This window comes from Lissotriton helveticus, chromosome 5_1, assembly GCF_964261635.1.
Source record: "Lissotriton helveticus chromosome 5_1, aLisHel1.1, whole genome shotgun sequence".
Classification (NCBI taxonomy): domain Eukaryota; kingdom Metazoa; phylum Chordata; class Amphibia; order Caudata; family Salamandridae; genus Lissotriton; species Lissotriton helveticus.
The window spans coordinates 1,352,907,528-1,352,921,515 of record NC_136065.1 but is presented as its reverse complement, the minus strand read 5'-3'; positions in this window follow the sequence as shown (position 1 = coordinate 1,352,921,515).

Sequence of the window (13,988 nt, the reverse complement as noted above, 5' to 3'; positions counted from 1 at the left end):
TGGAGAGTGTTTTTAAGGGTGGGAGTGGTAGCTCTACTGTCGGGGTCTCTCTTTGTGTATCCAGTGTTCTAGAACCATTTTGATTCTTCAAGTGGGCATGTTTCAGCGGCATAGGGTATTTTGTTGTCGGGCGGCTCGTGATTTTTATGCCCCAGTCTTCCAGTGATTGATTGTTTCTTTTTAGTATATGGACTATATCTGGGTTCGAAAAAAACAATTCTGTGGATTCATTAATGTCATCTGGCCCTTGCATAAAAAAGGAGACAGTGTCGATGTCAGATGACTTTATATTTTCCAGGCCTGGGATGTTCGCAAAAAGTTTTAGTAGGTTGCTGCGATTGAGTATGTCCCATTTGCCCTGTGAGGCGTATTCTGGGTAAAGACATAGTCTCAAATCATTCTGTGTGTGGGGGGTCTGGGTCTTATATGTCCCTATTGTGGATGGGTCTTGACTCATTAAATCCTGTCGGGTTTTCAATGCCACAGCATTGGCTTCATCGTTTACATGGGTTGTAGTGCCCGTTCTTGTTGTCGGCAGCAAAACCTCGTTTGTTTCATTTACTACTATCTTGTTGGATTTGTGGGAGTCCTTCCAGCATATTCTCTGGTTGGCTTCCTTTGCTGAAATTCTGGTTTTGCTATATAAGGCTTTATCCGTCGCGGTGACCAGCGGGGGGCTGTCTCGATGTGGTACCTGAAGTTCTGGCGGAGCCTGACTGCCTGCCCGAGTTGTTTGATCCTCATGTACATTGGGATGCCCGCTGAATATTGCGGCTCTTCCTTCCCAGTTTTTTGGGGGTTGACCTGCACCTTCGTATGTAATACCAGGGATTGAATCAAGGTTAAGTTTACCTGGGTTATTCGGCCAAATAACTTTTCCGTCTGGGGTTTGTGGTATATAAATAAATAATACCGGATCTAGGTTTGACTGGACATAGCAATAACAGATAGCTCAATAAATAAGAGTCATGATTCGAGGTAGTAGGAGTTTGCAGGTTTAATACAGCATAAGGGAAAGGAACAGGACAACCTGCACGGGAACAGGATGGCAGCGCTGCCGGGGGCAGGATCAGAATCGGCGTAAGGGAATGGGTCACATTTAATAGCAGTGCACAAGCATATATATTAAAACAGTTGCATTACAATACATATGATAGGCGGAGCAGTGGGTGTGGTCAATAGCAGTCGCGAAAGATAAGGGTGAAAATGGGTGCAACAGGGGCGTATACATAGACATGTGATGCAAACGTAACAGAATATGTCATAAATGGGGCGGAAACATGGAGGGGGCTACCTAAGGAGCCGGGACCTCTAACCTAATGGTGCGCGCAAACTGACAATAACGTGTTACTAGGAGAAGCTGGGGGCTATGAACTCTGTGCTAGGAGCAGAGACTGAAGTCTGGAGAGTCAGGGCGACATGTACCTAAACAGTATCTAGTATCTGATGTTTAGAGAACATGTTGATAGAATCCAAAAGTTATCGGGGTAAAGGCTAACAGACTCTAAGAATGGTGCATGCATTATTCCACATGTAGTGCGTGATGAAGAATATTAAATGACCATTAAATGCAGTATTTCTCTTACATGGAGACGTAAAGGCTAGACAATGACGGAAACTATTGATGTGATTCAGTAGCTTAGGAATGCAGAGAAGGAGGGCTGGACTGATAACTAGAATCATAACATACTCTTGGCAGACTCAGAGGCAGAGCCAGGCTGAGCCGGGCACTGTGAGGCAGGAACATGTGAAGGGTCGAGGATACAGGTGGGGGCTGTATCGCTCCTCAGCGAGGACTCAGAAGACAGGAGCTGAATCTGGTGTCCGGGCCCTTTTGAGGCCTAGAAACGGGGACTTTACAATAAAATAACGTGCACACTGAGAAACGTGGCAACGTAACTTTACATAGGCCTGATACTCGTAGCTTTCACGAGAACTGGAAACTGGCATACTAGTGATGGACACAACTGTAATTGCGTCTTTAATCAAACATGGGGGATACATATGCATATTTAATCATGCACACATAACATAAGATGGAGGACACGTAGGGACACAGAACATGGCAAAATTTACTTTTCCACATTCCCTCCTTGTCACTACGTTTCCATCAGGAAACATCAATATTCATGATACCATCTATCATTTCATACAGTATCATTTGCTCGTCTCGAATTTTCTTGGAACGGGATTTAGAACGGGACTTGGGACTAGGAATACAAGAGGTAGCACAAATGCCGCAAATCGCAGGGCCACATTGTAAACAAAGGCAGCAACTGAATATGATCGCTACTGCAATACCCAGAAATGACAATACTTTCCATCCCCAGGCGGAAATTATATTCCAGAACCAACCGGACCATGTCCAGGTGCCTGGATCTTGGTGTAACATATGGGCAATTTTATGGAGTCTGGTTATAGCTGAATAAACAGACGGTGCGTTATTAGGAATGAAAATGCAGCAACTAGATCCGATGACTCTACAGGCCCCGCCCCTATCGGCCAGTATGACGTCAAGGACGAGACGATTCTGGAGCACGACAATTCTCATAAAGGATTGTTCTTCGGTTAAGTTACCTAGAGCAGAAGTAGTCTCAATCACTACTGCTTCAAGTGTTCTGGTTAATCTACGTATCAGTTTACTATTTACAACAGTACCTAAGTAGGGGAAGACACCTTTATTGATATCTATGTATTGTTCTAGAGCAGTTTCAGTATAATCGACAATCGGGAGGTCTCTTTTGTGTCTAGTATGTACTAGGTGGGAATTCCTATGGTAATCAGGTGGGGCTAGGAAAACTGGTGGCAGTAGGAAGGCAATGTAACAGGTACCCTCCCAATCGAGGGGCAGACAAACATATGCGGTCTGACCACAAACAAAATAAGAATGACGTGAAGCTTTAAAAATAGATTTCCCACTGTCACTATACTTGACAATAGTAGTACAATCACTATGGCCTACATGTACGGAACCATTATTTCGGACACATCATTCACCTTTGACTGGTAGTACTGAAATAGCAGGTAAGTCTGGAGTAGAATCAGACTGAACATTCAGGACCATAAAATTCGAAGAATAATTACCCAAATTATAAACTTCATTTTCTAGATCTAACCCTGTTCTGTGGGGAAGACCTTGCTTGTCTGGGAAACATGTGCTGTTCAGAGAGGACATATCTGTTGAGGATGACGTTAACGTGGACCATGCTCCACACGAACCATTATGTGAAAATGGATAAGGAAAGAGTGGCAGAACTCCCTTCGGTGTCTGGAAAGGGGGGAGTCGACCACACACCCAACAATTTGTGGCATTGCTGGTCTGGTGTGAATAATGTAACATGCGGATAAAAGAGTTATTACGCATAGCAAGACGATAAGAAAGTTCATGAGGAGGCAGATCACTAAACGTGTGCTCTACTGTAACATTAGCAGACTTATTTACATGAGAAACTGAAAAATACAAATAAAATGCATAACTGGTGCAGGAAATCATAATGCTGAAATATAGCAGAAAACATAAAATAATAGTGCAACTTCTAGAGTTCTCACTAACTCTCTCTCTGTGGGGGTCTATTATATACATGTCAGAAACCGGTCTAACCGTTTCACCTAGGGGAGGACTTAGACAATCAAACTGGCTGACTTATTTTACTAGACCTTAGTTTAAGCTTATACTCCTGTTGCGGAGTTTTCTCTAACAGGGAAGGGTTCGTAGCAATGTCTTTTGCGGGACAGTCCTTAAGAATAGTACTTTGGCAGTCTTTAAGATCCTCGGAAATGTTCTTTGAAACAGGTTTCAATCCAAAAAATCTTTTCACATGTGACAGGTGGACCCAGCCCTTCCTGCCTTCCAGCTTGACGGCAGTACGGGTGGCCAGGAGGACCTGTCGGGGTTCCTTCCAGCGAGGCTCCAGCGGACTTGAACGATCAAAATTTCGGACAAGAACCATGGATCCGGGAACGATTTCATGCGGTGCCACCTCGGTATTGTCTGGAAATGCGGCAGCAACCTGTGAACGACAAGAGTGTAGGGCAGACATCAAGGAAGCTAGGTAATCTGTCAGCATATTACTTGAAACATCGGTAATACTTCGAGGTCTAGGTGTACCCCACATGTTAGGGGGGCGGCCGAATACGACCTCATAAGGGGACAGACCTGATCTGGAATGTGCGACCATGCGCATATAAAATAAGGCAACTGGCAGAGCTACTAGCCAGTCTACACCTTTCTCTTTACATACTTTTGCAATTCGGATTTTCAGGGTCTGATTATGTCTCTCTACGAGACCGGCTGCTTCTGGATGGCGTACACAATGGAACTTCCACTGGTACCCTAACAACAGGGAAATATGTTTCATAAGCTCGGATGAGAATGGCTGGCCGTTGTCTGAATACACGACCCTAGGGAGTCCATAACGGGGGAAGAATTCACGAACCAACTGCTCGGCAGTGGTCGCGGCTGTGTAATCTGGGACTGGATATGCTTCTGTCCACCTGGACAAAGCGCATACCACTACAAGGACATACTTGAAACCTCGACATCGCTCCATCTGAATATAATCCATCTGGAGGACTTCAAAAGGGTGGTCAGGGGGCTGGAAACCACCTTGTTCCACCGGGACACTTTTACCTGGATTAAACTGACAACATATCATACAGGTACGGACTTTCTGCTTGGCTGCAGCTCGTAAATGCTTGTTGAACCAAATGTTCTGGATACTATCTAACATAGCTTTTTCTCCTAAATGTGCTGGACTATGTGCGGTATTGATAATGACTTGAACCATAGAGTCAGGGAGAAACCATGTGGCTTTACCCTTCGTTACCCATCCCTGATCTGTCTGGACCCCTCCTTGTTCGGACCATTTCTTGATTTCCTCGGGAGTAGCATGTAACTGGATATCTATGACATCTTGAGTAGGGTCCTTAACTGTCATACATGTAGTCGGTTCTAGAGTGGATGTCGGTGTCTTGTTAACTGGAATGTCCTGTGTCTGTGCTGTAAGCTTGGCTGTGCGATCTGCTAGATCATTACCTTGAGAAATAGTGTAAAAGGCTTACTGTAGTTCGGTGTTGCTAGAACTGGAGCTTGGCATAGAGCTTTCTTTAACTCATTAAAACTAAGTGTATGTTCAGATGTCCAAGGGAGGACAGTCGATACGGCTGCCTCCTGTGTCGTTAACTGTATCAGTGGTTTAGCTAGAAATGCATACTGAGGAATCCATTGTCTGCAGTAAGAAGTGAGGCCGATAAAAGCACGTACCTCCTTCTGGGTCTTGGGCTGAGGAAGACTCGCTATTAACTGGATACGATCGGGTGTCAACTGCCTACCCCTCTTGGACAGTAAGTGGCCTAAATAGATCACTTGCTGGACACAGAATTGAAGCTTAGAAGGGGACACCTTGTGCCCCATCTCGGCAAGGAAATACAAGACTGTAAGGGATGCTCGCTCGCAAGCACGTTCAGAACGGGCTGTGATCAGTAGATCATCGACATACTGGAGCAGGGCAGTGTCAGTTGGCATGTGAATATTGTCTAGTTGTCTCTTAAGTGCTTGACTGTAAATACTAGGACTTTCTGTGAAACCTTGAGGAGCTCGTGTGAACATATAGCTCCTTCCATTTAAACAAAATCCGAAAAGGAACTGGCTGTCTGGATGAATGGGGACACTAAAAAATGCGTTCTTGAGGTCTATGACTGAAAAAAATGAGGCTTCAGAATCAATGGCTGTCAATAGGGAAGAAATATCTGGGACGACTGGGTACTGGGGAATAATACATTTATTAAGTTCTCGTAGGTCAATCACTAATCGATATACTGGGGGTGCATTTGGATCAGTACGTTTCATGACTGGAATGATCGGAGAATTACATACATTGGAGTCAGTTTCTACAACTACTCCTTGAGCCATGAGCTCGTCAATGATTTTGGATAAGGCTGCTACAGCCTCAGGTGGCAATCTGTACTGTCTGATTCGTGGTAACACTACACCTGGCTTGAGAGTCACACGATGGGGTGTGATTTGCATATAACCAACATCAGTTGGACCTTGTGCCCATAGATGCTGCGGAACATTAGACAATCTCGGATCAAAATCTCGTAATACATAGTGACCCTTGAAGTCACGTAGGAACAATCGTATTCCCTCGGGGGAGCAGCATATGACTGCACCTAATTCTTTCAGTGTCTTAATGCCTAACAGATTTTCTGGACATGACTTCGTAAGTAACAGATCAGTAGTGCGGGACAATGGACCTACTTCTAGAGTAACTGGCTTAGATATCTCGTTTACAATAGGCTTTCCTGAAAATCCAAGGGAAACATTTCTAGAGCCTGAGAGCGGAGCCCCTGGAACTTCGGCGTGACTGATGGTGGTCCTACTTGCCCCTGTATCAATCAAAAACTTTCTGTCTTTCCCTAATACTTGACTATGAACATAGGGACCCTCTTGATCTACAGGTATCTCGATGAGAGGCAAGCCTACCTCCCTCTCTAGGCTGTTTCATGAATATGGCTGATACTCTGGATACTCGGATTGTGCATACTGGTACATCTGCTGTGTAACATGCTGTGTTGCAGCAATAGGCTGCGGTGCTGGAACTGTCTGTTGTGCATTCTGTGGCTGAGAAGTCTGTGAAACTTGTTCTTGTCTAGGCGGACGTGGTCTTTCTTTAGTCTTACCAGTAGCTATGTTGTGTTTCAGAACTGCACACTCGTTTATGAAATGACCTGGCTGTTTACAATAATTGCATGTCCCTTTAACGGGAGCTGCAGGATGACTGGCTTGATTCGTACCCCTCTTCTGACTGTCTTGTGGAATAGATTGTGCAACCAGCACTTTCATTTTCGTGTCTTTCATACGTTTTCTTTCGTGATCTTGTTCTTCTCTGATTCTATTCTGGTGGTATTGGAGCATCTGTAACATCTGGGACGGGGTATTAGCTTGCCAGGTACTTTCGACTTTCAAAACTCGATTCTTAACTTGTGGACTTGAATTCTCGACTAATTTAGTAACAAAAAGATGAGGGTATGACTCGCTACTTGTCTTGAGGCCACTGTTTATACTAAAACATTTCTCGAATCTAGAATAAAAATCACTAGTGTCTTCGTCTTGTTTCTGTTTACAGGCTGAGATTGCATCCCAGTCTTCCTTTTTAGTTGCTAATAATCTTGGCAAAACTTGTATTAACAGTTCTGGTAATTCTTTACATTTTTCTCCTAGACCGGTACCTGGTACTCGTATCTTATCTTCAGCTTCTAGAACTGCCCAATCGATCTTTTTCTCTCCCACCTCCCAATCTTTTTCCTTGAGTTTCTCATATACCCCTGCGGGCAACAGGACCTTTAACATTTTAATTATATCTGGATACGTGTATTCTCCCATACGGAGCATGTCTTTTAATTCTCGGTGGAACCCTGCTGGATCTTTATCATGACAGGGAATTAACTTTTTCATCTCTAAGAGTTCCATCTTTGTAATCGGAGTGTAAACAAACACTCGTTGCATTTCACCATCTGTTGTCCTAACTGGGTGTACTTCTCGTAACGGATTCTGTCTGTCTATGTAAAACGGTTTACTTTCTGGAGGTGAGACATGAACAAAATGCGGGTTCAAAAACGTTCTATATTTGTGGCGCTGTTCTAGAATGACACTAATTAAATCGGTACCTAAACCTTTCCATCTATACTGGAGTAACTCGTTCAGGACATCGTGTAACGGACCTGGATCAGAATGTTGACCCTCATACAGAGTAATGAGGTGCTGGATCATATACATACCCACCAGTCGTTGCTCGGCTGGAGGCAGTTTCAGAAACATTTGTGCCACTATTTCGTCTGGAAAAGTGGTAGAATCAGTAATCCATCGGACTGCTGATCGGGCTAGTTCTTGTTCATGCATAGTACTTAACTCACTGTAACCGATTCGTGATTTCAGAATGTGATCGGTAGCTTGAAATACTTGTTCTAGAGAACCTTGTTCTGGTACTGGATGAGGAACAGTTTTCTTGTAGTCTAGACGTGAATGTCGGTCTGGAAGTCTAGATTTTCCTACATACGCTATTCTAGTGGGATTCTCGTCCTCTACCTCTTCAGTAGAGTCATTTTCTTTCTCGCTTACTTGTGCTGCTTTACGTTGTTCGTGTAACTTTAGTATTTCCTTACGGATTTTCTTGTACATACTCTCTATACTACTGATAGTCTTGTGTTTACCCTCGGCTATATTATCACTCCACCTTGTCAGGATTTTCATTTCGGCCTGATCTTTAGTCGGGGAATCTTGTTCTCTTATTAGACAATTAATCAGGAACTTTAATAACATGAGCTGGATCTCAGCTTTCCTTTGAGACATGGCTTCGCCAATACTTTCTGGATCATCCCCTGTACGGATGAAACGATATATTCTGTCTAGATCTCCTTTCATATCTGGTAGGGTGTCTAAATACCCGGTCACCCGTCTTACACGGATGGAATATATTACTGTACTATCATCACCTGCAACTGGATCATAGCGGCATTCAGTGAGAGCTCGTCGGATTTCTGCAACGGACTTAAATTTGGGCGTACGCTGTAACGCACATTCATGTAACTCGGCCAACGTTCTACGTTGGTGCGGTGGCGGGGTACCAGGAGGACCTCCTCCTGCGGCCCCTATGCTGGAATCGTCGACTGATACTCTTCGTACCAGCGCGGCGGGAAATTGTAATGTAGGCTGGACCGGGGGTACCGTAGCAGGTACTGCAAGAGGTGCCCCGGTGTCTGGGGGAGCAGGATTTACATTATTTACAGGGACTGGCGGAACAGGATTTGCATATTCCGGGACTGTGTCGTCCAAGTAGGACGAAATAAAAATATCAGCTGCGGTCGGTTTGTGACGTAGCTTAGTCGGAACTAGTGGTGGCGGAAAATTACTGGATGCCTCCGGGGTCGCTTTTGGCAAGCCCTCGGCAAGAAGAGGATACATACCCTTAATAAGGGCATTCCTCTGTCTGTCTGACTGTTCTGTTTTAACTCGTTCACCTATCTCGATTAGTTCCCTTTCTTGGGCTCGTTCTAAGGATTCTCTACTTAGTTCTGACTTTCTGATTTCTTTTTCGGTTCTTTTATGAGATTCTTTGCGCCATAACTCGATGGCATCTTTCTGTGACTGTCTGGCTTTCTTTTTCCATAATGCTTCTTCTACTCTCATGATGCACTCGGCATCCCATGTGCCTGATACAGGCCATCTATACTTTTCTTCTAACTGTTTGGTATACTCTACCCATAAATCTAGATATAATATGGCACTTATGCCATGCTTTTGATACATAAAATTACCTGGACTGTCCCTAGGCGGGACAGGAACTGCTGCTTCTAGCAGACCTTTTCTAGTTCTTAACTGACGTAGTCTGGAAAATAACGGCATGACTGAACTGTTGATCTAGACACAATACAATACACAATGAACACGATAATTACTCCACATTCATACCACGACATTAAAATACATGAGGAACATTTAAATTATCAGTTCGAACAGAATACTACCTGGAATACTGAAAACAGAATACATGAATTTCTCGAGAACAGAACTGACTAGAACAGAAACTAGATGTACTGCTGAAACAGTACGAAACTTACCGGTCTCACAAAGAGACACGTCAGGACCCGCATCCACCGAAGTGGACACTTCGTTTTTGGGTCTGTGTACCACCAACCCACGGACCAGAGTCAATTAGTTTGACCCTGTCTAGATACTACCCCAGCAATGGTACTCACCGGGCAGCAAGAACGGAAGGCCTCGGACTGCACTGGACTGCTTCGACGCCGGACGGACGAACTTCGGACTTCTGTTACGGGTGGGCCTCCGGATACCTCGGACCTTGGACTCTCGGCTTGGGCTCTGGTCGGGACTCGCCGCGTTCCTCCACCGCCTCGTCTGGATGCTGGACCGCCACCTCCGTCTCCTCCGTGGGCCTGAGGGATACTTGAAGCAGAAATATCTGCACGTGCACGGTATGGTTCCGTCACGGCTGCAGAGGGTCAGGGGGCCGGCGTGGCTTCACCGGCGCGTGGGGAAAGGGCAAGTCCCTATTCGGGCGCCATTATGTGGTATATAAATAAATAATACCGGATCTAGGTTTGACTGGACATAGCAATAACAGATAGCTCAATAAATAAGAGTCAAGATTCGAGGTAGTAGGAGTTTGCAGGTTTAATACAGCATAAGGGACAGGAACAGGACAACCTGCACGGGAACAGGATGGCAGCGCTGCCGGGGGCAGGATCAGAATCGGCGTAAGGGAATGGGTCACATTTAATAGCAGTGCACAAGCATATATATTAAAACAGTTGCATTACAATACATATGATAGGCGGAGCAGTGGGTGTGGTCAATAGCAGTCGCGAAAGATAAGGGTGAAAATGGGTGCAACAGGGGCGTATACATAGATATGTGATGCAAACGTAACAGAATATGTCATAAATGGGGCGGAAACATGGAGGGGGCTACCTAAGGAGCCGGGACCTCTAACCTAATGGTGCGCGCAAACTGACAATAACGTGTTACTAGGAGAAGCTGGGGGCTATGAACTCTGTGCTAGGAGCAGAGACTGAAGTCTGGAGAGTCAGGGCGACATGTACCTAAACAGTATCTAGTATCTGATGTTTAGAGAACATGTTGATAGAATCCAAAAGTTATCGGGGTAAAGGCTAACAGACTCTAAGAATGGTGCATGCATTATTCCACATGTAGTGCGTGATGAAGAATATTAAATGACCATTAAATGCAGTATTTCTCTTACATGGAGACGTAAAGGCTAGACAATGACGGAAACTATTGATGTGATTCAGTAGCTTAGGAATGCAGAGAAGGAGGGCTGGACTGATAACTAGAATCATAACATACTCTTGGCAGACTCAGAGGCAGAGCCAGGCTGAGCCGGGCACTGTGAGGCAGGAACATGTGAAGGGTCGAGGATACAGGTGGGGGCTGTATCGCTCCTCAGCGAGGACTCAGAAGACAGGAGCTGAATCTGGTGTCCGGGCCCTTTTGAGGCCTAGAAACGGGGACTTTACAATAAAATAACGTGCACACTGAGAAACGTGGCAACGTAACTTTACATAGGCCTGATACTCGTAGCTTTCACGAGAACTGGAAACTGGCATACTAGTGATGGACACAACTGTAATTGCGTCTTTAATCAAACATGGGGGACACATATGCATATTTAATCATGCACACATAACATAAGATGGAGGACACGTAGGGACACAGAACATGGCAAAATTTACTTTTCCACAGGTTGATGGAATTTGATGCGTGATAGACGCAACGTCGTTCTTACTATGCGTGGGAATTTCTTTGGTTTCTGGTAATAGCCACAGCCTCATTGAGCCATTTTGGTTATGATTGCTTTTTCTTTGTTTGTTTAGCTTTTTTAATTTTTTCTCATTTTTCCGGGATAAATGGCCAGTATCAAGGCTTGTCGTCTGCAAGCTGCTTGAGTTTGCTTGTTCTTTTGCCGTGGTGCTGCATTCGTCTGTAGTTGATTGTGATATCCTGCTTGGTTCAGCTGCCGACGTCTTTGTGAAGTCCTGCTGTGGTTCTTTGCCATTGAAGTCGGCGGACATCTGTGTCCCAAGTGGGATGCTGTCAGTATTTGACGGCTTCAAAGTTTCGTTGCTCCTATGCCTGCTGGATTCTGTTTTTAGATCTTCGATCAGTGTGTTCATTATTACTGGCAGTTTTTCCAGGCAGAGCAACACCGGGCTACATCCACAGTCCTGTAGCTTGGGTGTGACTGTGGTATTTGCCTGAGCGCGTTGAATTAAAGAGTTCAAGGCTTCAAGTTTGGAGTCTATGCCTGATATCAGGCCGGCGACTGTGTTTAGAAGGCTTATCTGGACGTCTAGCTTGTTGGCGTGCATTATAGCTGCGTTTACCATTGAGGACAAGACGTCGTTGATCAGTACAAGGTGATGGTCCAGTTTAGCCGGCTGCCTCTCCATTGTATGGTCCGCCCCCTGGTCTTGTTGATTGTATCTAGTGCCATTATGATCCAATCCAGGGCTAGCTAGGGGTGAGTGGGGTATTGCAGGGATTTTAAATGGCTCAGCGTGTGCACTGAGTGCTGAAGTACTGATTTTGCTGGCCCCTATGGTGTCCGTCAGCCCTGTTGCCGGGTGTGCTTTAATCACGCCGTCGGCTGGTAAAGCCCTTGGGGTGTCCCCGGTTTGTTGAGTTGCTTGAATTGCTTGAATTGCTAAAGCGTGGGGGCTAACTAGGCCGGCTTTGTTATTAGGCAAAGTCGGTGTAGTTTTTGTATGAGCCAGTAGGCCACCCGGAACAATAATTATTTTTGGCGATAGCGGGGTCGCTGGGCTCAAAAGAATGTGGTCTCCTGAGGGGTTAACGGCTGTGTCCGAGTTAGCTACAACGCTCTCTTGGTCTACGTGCAGGAGTGTGCAATTAGAGATTTTATGGGGGAAGAAATCCCGTATGTCTCTAATACTAGCAATGTTGATTGTTGTTTTTCTATGGCTACTTAAAGGTGAGCCCTTGTCTGGCGCTGACGCTGACGTTGACCCGTGTGGAGGTGTAGTCTGATCTTGTTGGGGCTTGTTTCCATGGTGTTGTGCCCTTAGGATGTCTCTATTATAGTTCACCTCTGCCTCCGCCTCCTCTTCCGCTGACTCTTCTCTATAATCTGGCCCCATGTTAGAGACCCCTCCGCTAGGGGGGTAAAGCATTTTTTCCTTAAGGCACTTTGCAGTCTTATGGGGGCGAGGTTTCTCTTGGCGCTGTAGGAGAGTAGAATTTCTTGTTCTCATCACTGTATTTCCACCCAGAGAGCAGGTCCCGGGTGGGGTCCGAATTGCACCTTCTTGCGTCTAACCCAAGGCGCAAATCCTATTTAGCGAGAGTTGCGGTTGCTTCAGCTCCCTTGGAATGCAGTTTTGCTGGGTTTGCGCTGTTATCCACTGTGTGTGCAGCCAGGCTCGCAGTATTTGCTGTGTTGTACTGGCGGCGCTCTCAGGGGCGACTCCCGAGAGCTGTTTGATGCTCTGTGGTATGGTGAGGTTCTGATGTCAGTGATGCGGGATACGGGATGCGGGATGCAGAAAAAATAATCCCAGTGTTGGGTATCGGATGTTTTTTGACCTGGGGAGGTTTAGTGTGCCGCAGTTGGTGTGCCCCACACCTCACGAGGCTCACCCCACAGGATCCCCTTATGCCACAGCTGCGCTGCAATCCTGATCCCGGTCCCGGTCACTCCCACCTCACGCCTTGCCGCTGGTTACTCACGATTGATTTTTCTGTGGTGTTCTATGACTCCTGCAGACTACCGGAGCAAAGTGGGGCAAGGTGGGGCGTGCTGGGGCGAGATGGAGCTAGAGATGGAGCTAGTTAATTATGAGCTCTAAGCTCTAAGCCTCTGGGTCTTCACTGGCAGTGGAGCTTGCGAAGGGGCTAGCTGCGAGCGGAACTCACGGGGGTGACCGCGGGCAAATCGGACCTAGATGGTCTGCCTTTCGGTCAGCTCCCCGGGCTCTTACTTCACGGCCGCCTCTACCGGCAGCCGCGCTCGCGTCTCTGTCCCCCACGCTTTGGGCGGTTTTGCGCGACCTCACCTCCGTTTGCCTCCGTTTGTCACTTCTACCGGTCAGACAGGCAGATGTGCAAGGGGGGTGCGATCTCCTCTTCACGCTGGCTAAGGGCGCCGGAATCGCCGGAATCGTGGAAAGAAACCCCAGGTGGCTGCCGGCAAAAATCCGCTGCCTTTGCTTCGCCTCCACCGCCTCCGCTGCTGCTGCCTGCCTGCTCTCTTGCTCCTCCTCTGACACGTGACCAAAAGGTTTCAGGCCTTATATAGTTAGGAATTAGCATTTAAAAAATCTTTGAAATTCACTGAAAAAACCATAGGTTTCAGGCCTTATATAGTTAGGAATTAGCATTTAAAAAACCTTGCAAATTCACTGAAAAAAACATAGGTTTCAGGCCTTATATA